Source organism: Myotis myotis, unplaced genomic scaffold (assembly GCF_014108235.1).
Source record: "Myotis myotis isolate mMyoMyo1 unplaced genomic scaffold, mMyoMyo1.p scaffold_m19_p_4, whole genome shotgun sequence".
In the NCBI taxonomy this organism is placed as follows: Eukaryota; Metazoa; Chordata; class Mammalia; order Chiroptera; family Vespertilionidae; genus Myotis; species Myotis myotis.
Genome location: NW_023416346.1, coordinates 143,710 through 156,672, shown reverse-complemented (window position 1 = coordinate 156,672; position 12,963 = coordinate 143,710). Strand labels below are relative to the sequence as shown.

Below are 12,963 nucleotides of genomic sequence, written 5' to 3'. Positions count from 1 at the left end.
TATTAGTGCTTGTTGCCACTGACAGTGATGAGCATATTCAGCACAAGTGGGTCTCTTTGTCACAACTGCTAAACATACACACCTGGCCTACAACTTGAAGCAATCTAAGGAGGATCAGGGGAAGGTAGAACACTTGCAGGCCCAATTACTGCTTCATACCAATGAGGTAAGTCAGCAAATCACCATATACGAACTACAAAATGGCCACTGCTTCCCTTCCAGCCTCCAAATCTCCCAAGAATCACTGTGACTGATTTTAACTAGAAACAAACAAGAGAATGAATTCTAGGAAATATACCTTAGTCTAGCCAAGTTGACATATTATAAAGCCATTAAAATCCACCCCTACTCGATTTGGCATCCATACGCATCTCCTTAAAGTATACTTAATCTCTGAATAAAGACAATACCAAAGTTCTGCCTAACATGATACAACTATCCTACATACAAGTCAAAAAATGCTAATCCTTTCCCCAGAAGAGAATGCAAATTCCTTTTTTATCCTTGCATGATGTTCATTCTTTTCCAAGATGATTCACACACTTCCTTCACTATCTTATAACTGAGATATAAAGTTAAGTATTATTAAGATATCGCAGATATATATATATATATATATATATATATATATATATATATAAGCCTAAGTGACCGTTACAATCGATCAACTGAATGACTAGTCCACCGGTCACTATGATGCTCACTGACCACCAGGGGGCAGACGCTCAATGCAGGATCTTCCCCCTGGTGGTCAGTGCACTCCCACAGCTAACCTTCTGCTGTCGGCTAATTGGCCTGATAGGGACTGGATGAGATGGCCCCAATCAGCTCCGATCACCAGCCAGGCTGAGGGACCCCACCCATGCACAAATTCATGCACCAGGCCTCTAGTAGATGATAAAGGTAGGAGAAAAGGGAAAAAAAGTGTCTGATATCTATATATAAAAGCCTAAGTGACCAAACGACTGGTCAACTGCTCGCTATGACATGCACTGACCACCAGGGGTCAGACGCTCGATGCAGGAGCTGCCCCCTAGTGGTCAGTACACTCCCACAGCCAACCTCCTGCGGCTGGCCAACCTCCGCCATCCCTCCCCCCAGCTGGCCAGCCCCAATCAGCCCTGATTGGGACTGGGCGAGATGGCCCTGATTGGCCCCGATTGCCGGCCAGGCCGAAGGACCCCACCCAAGCACAAATTCGTGCACCAGATCTCTAGTCCTATATAATAGAGGGGTAATATGCAAATTAACCCTCACGCCCTCACAAGATGGCTGCCTACAACCATGCTGGCAGGGGGGTTAGTGAGGGATGACCAAATGACTGAACAGCAGGCTGCGTGGGGTGACCAGGCTGGCAGAGGGACAGTTGGGGGTGACCAGGCCAGCAGTGGGGGAAGTTAGGGGCAACCAGGCAGACAGGCAGGTGAGTGATTAGGAGCCAGTGGCCCAGGATTGTGAGAGGGTGCAGGCTGGACTGAGGGGACCCCCTGCCCCATGCACGAATTTCATGCACTGGGCCTCTAGTCCTATCTAATAATAGAGAAACATGGTAATTAACCGTAACTTCGCTACGCTTCCCATTGGCTAATCAGGGTGATATGCAAATTAACTGCCAACCAAGATGGCGGTTAACCGCCAACAAAGATGGCGGTTAATTTGCATATGTAGCGGCAACGCTGGGAGGCAAAAGGGATCGGAAACCCAGGCGGCTGGCGAGAGGTGGGGGGGCAAGCAAAGGCATCCAGTGATCGGTGATTGCATTGTGGATTGGAGGCAGAGAGAGCCCCAGAGCAGGCCAGTCAGCACCCCCAGACCCCTGGGGCCCTGGGTGTCGGCTGGTCTGCTACCCCGTGATCACCATGGCGATCGGAGGCAGAGAGAGCCCCAGCTGGCCTGCTTCCCCGTGATCGCCATGGAAAAAAGACCTTCAAGGCCTGTCCAAGGCAGGTTTGCATTTAAAACTAAGTGGGGTGGTCCGGAACTGTGCGGCACTGACAACCAGGGCAGTCTCTGCGTCAGTGGCACATCTGCGGCTTGAAGTGTGGGGGGTGAGGGCCATGCAAGCCAGAGGCTTTGGCTGCAATGGTAAGATAATTTCAGCTCCAAGGCAGGCGCAGTCAGGGAAGCCATGGGGACCTTCACAAAAAAGGAGAAGGCTGAAGAGGAAGGATTCTTCCCAGAGCGGATTAAAGAACAGCTGTCAGCCTTGAAGAAACAACTTGAAGAAGAGATCACTCATCATAAAAAGGAGATTTGAGCGTCTGCAGAAAGAAATTGAGCAGCACAAGCAGAACATCAAGAAACTGAAAGATCGTGATACTGCGGCAGTGTCAGGGTGAGGGGACAGCCATATTTGCCAGTGTGCTCGAGCTGTCAACAACAAAAAGTGTGCGGGAGCTGGGCAGGCACACAGACAGGCACACAGACCCCAGGCCCACCTCTCCACTGCCTGGCCTCACCGCCACCACTGCCGATGCCATCTCATGGGGCCTGCGCCCCGCAGCAAGAGGCGGGGGGCGGAGGGGGGATGTTTTACAAACCGAACTTGACCATGCACATGCCCGCCACTTCCATCAAGGCCTCTGGGAGCGTTCACCCGCCTTCCACCAGCATGGCAACGTCTTCCCAGTACCGCCAGCTGCTGAGTGACTAGGACCACCATCTCTAACACACAGGGAACAGAGAACAGCCAAGTGCCCAAGAGCAAATATGCTGAGCTGCTGGTCATCATCGAAGAACTAGGGAAGGAGATCTGACTCACGTACGTGGGCAGCAAGAGCGCGATGGAAAGACTGAAACAAGGCATCATCCACACAACAGGGCCGGTTCGGGAGTGCTTGGCCGAGATGGAGCGGAACACCAGGTCCTAGACTAGCCCCTAAGTCAGCGTAAAAGGCTTTCCCTCTTCTTCCAAGAAGTGACAGCTCATGCTTGCGCCCCCTTCAGATGAAACTTGGTTTCAAAATGGTAACAGCTTGGTATCTCCTCCCCGTGCCCCTCCTGTGGTTCATCAGGCTCTGAACCTCCTATTGCTGAGATGGAGAAGAGATTTTTGCAGTTATTAGATTTACATATTAGTTAGGAACTACCCAGGGCATTTTGTGTGTTTTTTAAGGCATTGATTTACATGATGCATATCAGTTACCTATCACAGCAAACTGTAGTTGGCCTCCCAGATACGTGTTTCTCTTCTGGATACATTTCTGTTACTCACATGGTTCTTTATGTTTCTCTTCTGAGCTGATCCAACTCTGAGGGTTTGTTTCAGTGAGTCCCGAGGCAGCGCTTTAGTAGCCAGTGTCCATTCACCACACAGTATAAATTCTTTTCAATGTAACTTTTTTTTTTGCTTAAGCATTTGCATGACTATTAGTACTTTGAAGTCAATCTTTAAAATGCACAAGTTATAAATACAGAAGGAAGAGCTATTTATTGAACCTCGCCTGACAAGGACCCCTGAAATTTCCCCTAAGGATGTATGTACATTTCAGTTCCGCCTTTCCCATCAGTGGATCCAAACATCTGGAAGACAGTGACTAATAGTGTTTGCATCTTTGTATGTATTTATTACTTGATGTAATAAAGCTTATTTTCATTAACAACAACAAAAAAGAAATTGAAAGATCATGCTGATGCTTAAGTGCACACAGTTCCCCATAGAATGGCTACATACTGTCCACTTCTAGGAAGACATAGTTCTGGTAACTAATATCTAGCTATGCTGCCAACAGATTATAATAAATTGTGATCAGTGGGGGAAAAAAAAACAAAAAACCAAGTGGGGTGACATCGGAATTACCCAAGCGTACCCCCAACCCCTTCACCTGCCCAGACGCCTAGGGTCCCTTTACAGCTGGGCTGAGCCCAGTGCTGCCCAGTGGCCTGGACACCAGACCTGACCACCTCTCTGGTTTGGCCCAAACATCTGAAGTTTGCATTAGTTGCCAACTTAAGAAATTGGAGCATTCACGTAAAATCAGGATTCCCCACTTCTCTTTCCAAAGTGGTCGATTGGGCTACCAAACAAGGGTGGTCGGTGTCACTTCAATCCTAAGAGGAACCCCCAGCTTGGGGGTGTGGTGAGGAGGAAGCTATCTGTGCAGACAGTTCAGTTGCGTAAACTCCCACTGACAGTAGCACAGCCCAACAGTGGGCCATTCAACTGCGAGGCAGCACAGCCATGAAACAGTCCAGCTGTTAAACAAGGCCCCTCTCCAGCTTTCAGGGAGCTTCACCTACTCCAACCCACTGCACCCCACTCTGCCCCAGTGAGACAGCTTCAGTGTTTCAGCTCCAGCAAACAGAACACGTCCCAGTGGAAAGGGAAAGTGTATCCATGGCCAGTATTGCTCAATGGATAGAGCTTCTGACTGAGGACTGAAGGGCCCAGAGTTCAATTCTTGGTCAGGGCACATGCCTGGGTTATGGGTTTGATCCCCAGTGTGGGGCATTCAGGAGGCAGTCAGTCAATGATTCTCTCTCATCATTGATGTTTCTATCTCCCTCCCTCTCTGAAATCAATCTATACTAATAAAAGGGTAACGTGCTAATTAGACCAAACAACTTCCAGACAACTTTCTGGATGTCCTTTTGGACAAAGCCATGGTGACGGGGCCGAGGCAGAGGCGGTTAGGGGCGATCACGCTGGCAGGGGAGAGCAGTTAGGACAATCAGGCTGGCAGGGGAGAGCAGCTAGGGAGTCAGGCCAGCAGGGAGAGCAGTTAGGGAGATCAGGTCGGCAGGCAGGTGAGCAGTTAGGAGCCAGTGGTCCCAGATTGCAAGAGGGATGTCCGGCTGCCAGTTAGGGGATCCCAGGGATCAGGCCTAAACCAGCAGTCGGACATCCCCCAAGGGTTCCCCAATTAGAGAGGGTGCAGGCTGGGCTGAGGGAACCTCCCCTCCCCCCCCATGCACGAATTTCATGCACTGGGCCATTAGTCCTATCTAATAAAAGAGAAACATGGTAATTGGCATACGACTGCTACCCTTCCCATTGGCTAATCAGGGCAATATGCAAATTAACTGCGAGCCAAGATGGCGGCCGGCAGCCAGGCAGCTTGAAACTAACATGAGGCTTGCTTGCTTCAGTGACGGAGGACTCCAACATTCCCCGCCTGCCACTGCAGGCTTCTGAGCTGCAACTCTAAGCAACTATGTAACAAATATAGAAGCTAAACAAAACCCCAGAAACCTGCTTTAGTCCGCCGGGCTTCAGCCAGCAGGATCGCAACATCGTAAGCAAAGGCCAGAAACCTACTTTCAGCAGCAGAGGCCTAAGAGCTGGAGCCAAGCCTCAAAGCTAAAGCTGGCCTAGAATAAAAAAGAAAAAGAAAAAAAGGAGCGGTTGGGAGCTTCAGTCACCCCCAGCCTGAAAACAGCCCTCAGCCCCTCACCCAGGCTGGCCAGGCACCCCAGTGGGGACCCCCCACCCTGAAGGGTTTGTGACCAGCTGCAAACAGCCCTCAGGCCCTCACCCAGGCTGGCCAGGCACCCCAGTAGGGACCCCACCCTGAAGGATGTGTGACCAGCTACAAACAGCCATCATCCCCTCACCCAGGCTGGCCAGGCACCCCAGTGGGGACCCCCACCCTGATCCAGGACACCCTTCAGGGCAAACCAGCCGGCACCCACTCGTGCACCAGGCCTCTACCCTATATATTAAAAGGGTAATATGCCTCCCAGCACCAGGATCAGCGGAGCCGCGAGGCCTCCCGGCACCGGGATCAGCATGACAGGGGCAGCGCCCAAACCCCCTGATCGCCCTGTGGCTCTGTGTGTGACAGGGGAAGGTGCCCCAACCCCCTGATCAGCCCTGCTCTGTGCCTGATAAGGGGGAGCTCCCCAACCCCCTGATCGCCCTGCGGCTCTGTGTGTGACAGGGTGCGGCGCCCCAACCCCCCCCCCCACATGGGCCCTGCTCTGTGTGTGATGGGGTAGAGCCATAACCTCCCCATCGGCCCTGCCCTGAGTGTGAGAGTGGCAGCGCCCCAACCCCCTGATCGGCCCTGCTCTGTGGGTGACAGGGTACAGAGCCCCAACCCCTCTGATGGGCCCTGCTCTGTGAGTGGCAGGGGGTGGCGCCGAAACCTCCCCATCGACCCTGCCTTGAGCGTGGCAGGGGACGGTGCCCCAACCCCCCAATCGGTCCTACCCTGAGCATGACTGAGGGTGGCATCACAACCTCCCAATCGCCCTGCTCTGTGCATGACAGGGGGCGATGCCCCAACTCCCCAATCAGCCCTGCTCTGAGCCTGACCAGGGGCTGCACCTAGGGATTGGGCCTGCCCTCTGCCACCCGGGAGCAGGCCTAAGCCAGCAGGTCGTTATCTCCCAAGGGGTCCCAGACTGCGAGAGGGCACAGGCCGGGCTGAGGGACCCTCCCTCCCCCCTGAGTGCACAAATTTTTGTGCACCGGGCCTCTAGTATATATATAAAAGCCCAGCGACTGTTAAGGCGGAACAACTAGAACTACCGGTTGACCAGTCACTATGATGCACACTGACCACCAGGGGTCAGACACTCAATGCAGGAACTGCCTCCTGGTAGTCAGTGCGCTCCCACAGGGGGAGCACTGCTCAGCCAGAAGCCAGGCTCATGGCTGGCAAGCCGCAGCAGTACTACCAAGCGACGGCAGCAGGCACAGCGGACAGGATGAGCATGAACCACATGGCGCCTGGCCCCAATTCAGGCTCCTCCCTGGCTGCCTGCCAGTTGGCGCACTGCTATGATCCCCCAAGGGGTCCCAGATTGCAAGAGAGCAAAGGCCAGGCTGATGCTCAACTCAGGAGGAGTGGGAGGGGGCACAGCAAGGCCTGGAGGTGCACACTATGGCCCAGAGATCCCAAGAACCACAAGCCCAGAGCTTGGTTCCCAATAAAAAAAATAAAAATAAAAAATAAAAAAAAAAATTGAAAAAAAAAGCAGCTAGATGCTGCCACCCTGGGAAGAGTGGCTCCAGGAAGAAAAAGCCTCCCCAGGCCCCGCCCAGCCCGGCTGGTTCACTGTGAAGGACCATGCACTGACCTTGGCGTGCCTCTCCTCCCCCATTCCGCTGCCCCTTGGTCCTGTGGCTCACAGCAACTCACCAGGAACGTGCAGGAAGCGCAGCCCCTCCAACTCCAAAGCCAGTGGGCCAACAGCTGCTCCCCATCCTGCTCCATGGTGGCCGCAGCGCTGCTGGGCCATGCTGCTTTGACTTTGGGCTTCCTGCCTTTCCCTTTGCATACTATGTGTGCTCAGGGGCGTGGCTTCAGCCTCCCCAGCCAATAGCACTGCAGTACAGCCAGAGAGTGGCAGGATACAGCCACCAGGGCTGGCTGAGCATTGATTTGGCCAGGGGACTGACTTCCATGTCCAGGTACACTGTTTACATTTGTAGGGAAGCAGGGCAGCCCTCTCCTGCTGCTCACGCCACCTTCTAGGCTAAGAAAAGCCCGCTGATCCCTGTGTTTCTTCTCCCATCGGGAATCAAAACCTCTTGGGGATGAATGATCCCAGCGATGGCCCCAACACATGCTCGGTATCACTGTCACAAACATTCCCAGTCATTACAGCCCGTTCCTCAGCCCACAGTGCCCTGCTCCACCCACTGCCACTCCTCACCTGTCACCCCCGGAGGACCACCTTATGTTACCCTATTTGAAATGTGAGCAAGATCTCAAATGGCCCCCTAGCCTTTATTTCCAATAGCTCTCTTGCCCTACCTTTCTTCCTCTAAAAATCTTGCATGTTAAAATTATGTATTTGATTGATTTCAGAAAGGGAAAGAGAGACAGAAACATCAATGATGATAGAGAATCATTGATAGGCTGCCTCCTGCATGTTCCAAACTGGGGATGGAAACCTCCCACAGCCCCTCCCCCGAGCCAGCAGGCCCTGATTTGTGGCAAGGAGTCAGGGAACCTGATTGGCCCTGATTGGGGCCAGGCCTAGGAACCCTACCCTTCCACGAATTTCATGCACCGGCCCTCTAGTATGAACATATTTGTATTAAAACAAGGAAAAATGTTCATAACTATTACAGGCTTTGTCTCTGCAATGGTCACATGATCATAGCTGATATTTATAATACCTTCTCATATTCTACCATTACATATTCTTTTTTTGTACATTTTTTTATTTTTTAAATTTTTTCAATTACAGTTTACATTAAATGTCTTTTGTATGAGTTTCAGGTGTGCAGCATAGTGGTTAGATAATCATATACTTTACAAAGTGGTCCTTCCTGATATATCCATACCCACCTGGCACCATATTATTATAATTTATTGACTAAATTTCTGTGATGTACCTTACTATTGTACATCATAACTATTTTGTAACTACCAATCTATACTTATCAATCTCTTCACCAACCTCCCCGCCTCCTCTGGCAACCATCAGTCTGTTCTTGGTTTCTGTTTTGTTTGTTCATTTATAATGTTTTTTAGATTCCACATATACGTGAAATCATATGGTATTTGCCTTTCTCTGGCTGACTTATTTCACTTAGCATAATACTCTCTAGGTCAATCCATGCTTTTGTGAATGGTAAGGTTTTGTTCTTTTTTTCTGGCAAAGTAATATTCCATTCCATATTCTTTTTTCTGTCAACAGATACCTTAGCTGATGGTCATGGTTCTTTGCTTGGTGGAGTGATACTAATTTTCATTCTTTTTTTAAAAAAATTAAATATTGTTCAGATTATTACAGTTGTTCCTTTTATCCCTCCATAGCTCCCCTCCACCCGGTTCCCACCCTACCCTCTGCCCTTATCCCCCACCCCCCACACTGACCTCATCCATAGGCATATGATATTTTTCCAGTCTCTTCCCGCATCCTGCACACCCCTTTCTCCCCAAGAATAGTCAGTCCATTCCCTTTCTATGCCCCTGATTCTATCATATTCACCAGCTTATTCTGTTCATCAGATTATTTATTCACTTGATTCTTAGATTCACTTGTTAATAGATGTGTATTTGTTGTTCATAATTTGTATCTTTACCTTTTTCTTCTTCTTCCTCTTCTTATAGGATACCTTTCAGCATTTCATATAATACTGGTTCGGGGGTAATGAACTCCTTTAGCTTTTCCTTATCTGTGAAGCTCTTTAACTGACCTTCAGTTCTGAATGATAGCTTTGCTGGATAAAGTAATCTTGGTTGTAGGTTCTTGGTATTCATCACTTTGAATATTTCTTGCCACTCCCTTCTGGCCTGCAAAGTTTCTGTTGAGAAATCAGCTGACAGTCGTATGGGAACTCCCTTGTAGGTAACTGACTGTCTTTCTCTTGCTGCTTTCAAGATTCTCTCTGTCTTTTTCTCTTGGCATTTTAATTATGATGTGTCCTGGTGTGGTCCTCTTTGGATTCCTTTTGTTTCGGGTTCTCTGCCCTTCCTGGACTTGTAAGTCTATTTCTTTCACCAGGTAGGGGAAGTTTTCTGTCATTATTTCTTCAAATAGGTTTTCAATATATTGCTCTCTCTCTTCTTCTGGCACCCCTATAATTCGGATGTTGGTGCACTTGAAGTTGTCCCAAAGGCTCCTTACACTATCTTCATATTTTTGCATTCTTTTTTTTTCTGGTTGGGTATTTTTTGCTTCTTCGTATTTCAAATCTTTGACTTGATTCTTGGGATACTCTTGTCTGCTGTTGAATCTCTGTATACTATTTTTTATTTCAGTCAGTGTATGCTTAATTTCTAGTTGGTCTTTTTTCATATCCTCCAGGGTCTCACTAAATTTATCTGCGGCTTCTAGAAAATTCTTGAAAAACCTTATAAATGTGGTTTTGAACTCTATATCCAGTCGTTTGCTTTCCTCCGTTTCTGTCATTCGTGTCCTGTTTCTTTGTCTCCGCATTTTTTATGCTTCCCTATGTTGATGGAGTGGCTTTCTGTGCTAGGTGTCCTGTAGGGCCCAGTGGCTCAGCCTCCCCAATTACCTGAGGTGGACACTCTTGGTGCACCCCCTTTTGGACTGTGTGCACAGTCTTGTTGTAGTTACACCTTGATTGTTGTAGGTATCACTGGGAGGAATTGACCTCCAGGCCAATTGACTGTGAGAATCAGCTGTGCCTGCAGTGGGAGAACTTCTGTGCTGAAGACACCCTTATGGGGCAAGACTTGCTTCAGTGGGGCTTTGGTGCTCACTGAGTCTGCCTCCTGAGTGTGTCCCTTATGGGTCCGAGAAGCTGCAATCTGGATGGTCCCACTCTGGCCACCAGGTACACTGGCTTCTGGATCTCTCAGGAGGTGCTAATCTAGCCTTTTCCTGAGGCTAAATCAGCAGGAGCTCAGCTGTGAAGGAATGCAAGTTGCCCCGGGGCCTTGGGCCAGCTGCAAGTTTGTTAGGTAATTTTCAGATTGCAAAAGCCTCCGTGCACAGCTTGGGCAGGGCGGGCTCCCAGGGGATCAATAGGGCAGAGCAAACAGCTATGGCTGATCGTCAGTCCAGCCCTAAGAGGCCCGGAGTCTCAGTGTCCCGGTAATCGCTGCAAGCACCTCTGAGAGAAAGCCGCCCTCGAGATGCGAATGATGCCAGACTCTAGCCTCTCCCCGTATCAGTCTGGGTCCCCAGAGACTCGCCCGGAACTGGAGTTCAGAGCAGTCAGGAGCTTGAGACTCCTTCTCGATTGAAAAAGCCAACTGTGTCCTCAGCTGCCAGCCCTTTCCGCGTCCGCCTCTGTACCTGCGCACTTAACTTCTGCACTGCAGCTCCTCTGAGTCTCGGTATGCTTTTCTCTTCTAGTTGTAATATTTTCACTCAGCCAGCCTTCCTATGGTTCTGGATGATGCCCGTTCTGTCTTTTAGTTGTATTCTTGAAGTGGTTGTGCAAAGCAGCAATCTCCGGTGTTTACCTATGCCGCCATCTTGGTTTCTCTATTAATTTTCATTCTTGAAGGCTCTGGGATATTAGCAGCCCTGCCTGAGTTGGTTCTTGTAGTTTTATGTTCACTTTAACTCTAAGACATGGGACTATTAAGAGGCACCCTTGAAGATTTCCTGCTTTCCAGATGTTACCCTTCTTTCCCCCATTGTATGATAGTAGCAGCACTATTCCTCTTAATAGTCAGGATTAATCACTCTAGCCAAACAGTGACCCCTTCTCCATCTGTTTATTCAGTGGCACAAGTGTCCACACAGCAGTGTCTCTACTTTCATTTCAGTGGAATCATGATTGGATCCCTCATGAAAGCATCTCTGCCTTTGGAACAAAGACCTCTACACCAGCAGAGCCTATGCATCATGGGAATGTGAAGGAACATTTTGCTAATAGATCACTTGAGCTTATAGTGAACCATTATACTCACAGATTAATGAATATTGTCTATGAGAGAAGCAGCACTATATATTGGATGCTGATTCAGCATATACAGCATACAGGAAGACTTTGCCCAGCCCTGTAAGGTGTTGCCCCTTAGCTGGTGCCATAACTATGTCTTCAAAAGGCCAATACACTTCTATTAACCTGTGTCAGGATGATGGGGAACATAGACTCAATGACCATAGGCCATTTGCTTCACTTCATTTGCTGTGAAGTGAGTTCATTGATTGGAAGCAATGCTGTGTAGAATACCATGATGGTGGATAAGGGATTCTGTAAGACTATGAATAGTAATTTTGGTAGAAGCATATGGACAGAGAAGGAAAACCTATATCCAATGTGTCTGTCCAAGTAACCAGGTAGACCACTCAAAGTCTTGCCTACTGAGAGGATTTCCCCTCACTGCTGTCCTTCAGAGCTCTCATAAGGTAGGGCTATAGTATTACCACTTACCACATTCAGGTGGTATCTGCATGCCATGCAGAGCTATCTATAAACTAGGCCTAGGTTTTTCTTCCTCAGACAATTGGTCATAGGGAATGCTCCATCAGGACAGAGTTCTAGGCTGGAAGAGAGATGGCAATGTAGCAGAAATAGAGGCCACGGGCATTTGGGCCACTTCCTAATACAATTACTTATGTCTTCAAGACTTACTCAATCCTGATTACATGTCTATACCTTCCATTTAGTGATGGAGTGCCACTAGGCACACCCAACTTTATGGCTCAGCCTGTTAGACAACACTCAGTTTACATGGCAACATGGCGGCCCATGATTAAGTGTTTCCATCTATTAAGGTCCAGCGGCAAGCCAAAAGTTGTTTCTTAAAAGGAGAGTCCTTATTCACAAAGGATGGAAGAGATTGGCTACAAAATTCTAAGGGTCAGGTTTTCCTTCAACTATAGGATTTTGCCAAAGACTTCAAAAATCAGAGGGAAGGGGCGAGGGTGGTGAGAAAAGATTAACCAAATAATTTATATGCATATATGCATTGCCCATGGACACAGGCAATAGTGTGGTGAAGGCCTGAGGCAGGGCAGGAACTGAGTGGTAGCAGTCAAGGGAGAATGAAAGGGGGGACATCTGCAATACTCTCAACAACAAAGAAAAAAAATAGACCTTTTTTTTTTTTTTTTTAATGCATCTCTGCCTGCCACTGACATTTGAGCACCATTTGGTTGGCGACTGCTGCTCCAAAGCTTTCCTTAAACCAGCGGTCACCAACCTTTCGGACCTCACGGACCACCAGTGGTCCGCAGACTACCGGTTGGCGACTGCCCTAGATCATATGGCCCAGGTGCAAAGCAGCTTTCACAGAAGCCCAGACATATTACAGAGACTTCTCTTGTTCTGAGCCCAAAACAAAACTAGCATTTCTTGGTCACATTTACACAATGCCTAACCAAAGAAGAAACCAAGAGGGATTCTTTCAACTAGATTCTGTTTTAAAAATCTCTGAGCAAGTCTCTGACTAGACTGTATGGAACCTTACTCTCATCCCTCTAATGACAATACCTGGGGGGCGGGGGCGGGGGAGAGTTCTATTGACCCAGCCTGATTCGTGTAACCACACCTATGACCAAGATTTGGAGTGTCTGTTGTTGGAAGCCGCTCTCCAAAACTAGTTCCCCAAATGATGTTTTTCTGGGAATTCATCA

General features: G+C 48.9%; 1 pseudogene; it reads left to right on the top strand.

Annotated features, from left to right (window-relative positions):
- The first annotated feature begins 2,527 nt into the window (after positions 1 to 2,527).
- On the top strand, positions 2,528 to 2,870 carry LOC118653343 (annotated as a pseudogene).
- Positions 2,871 to 12,963: the final 10,093 nt, after the last annotated feature.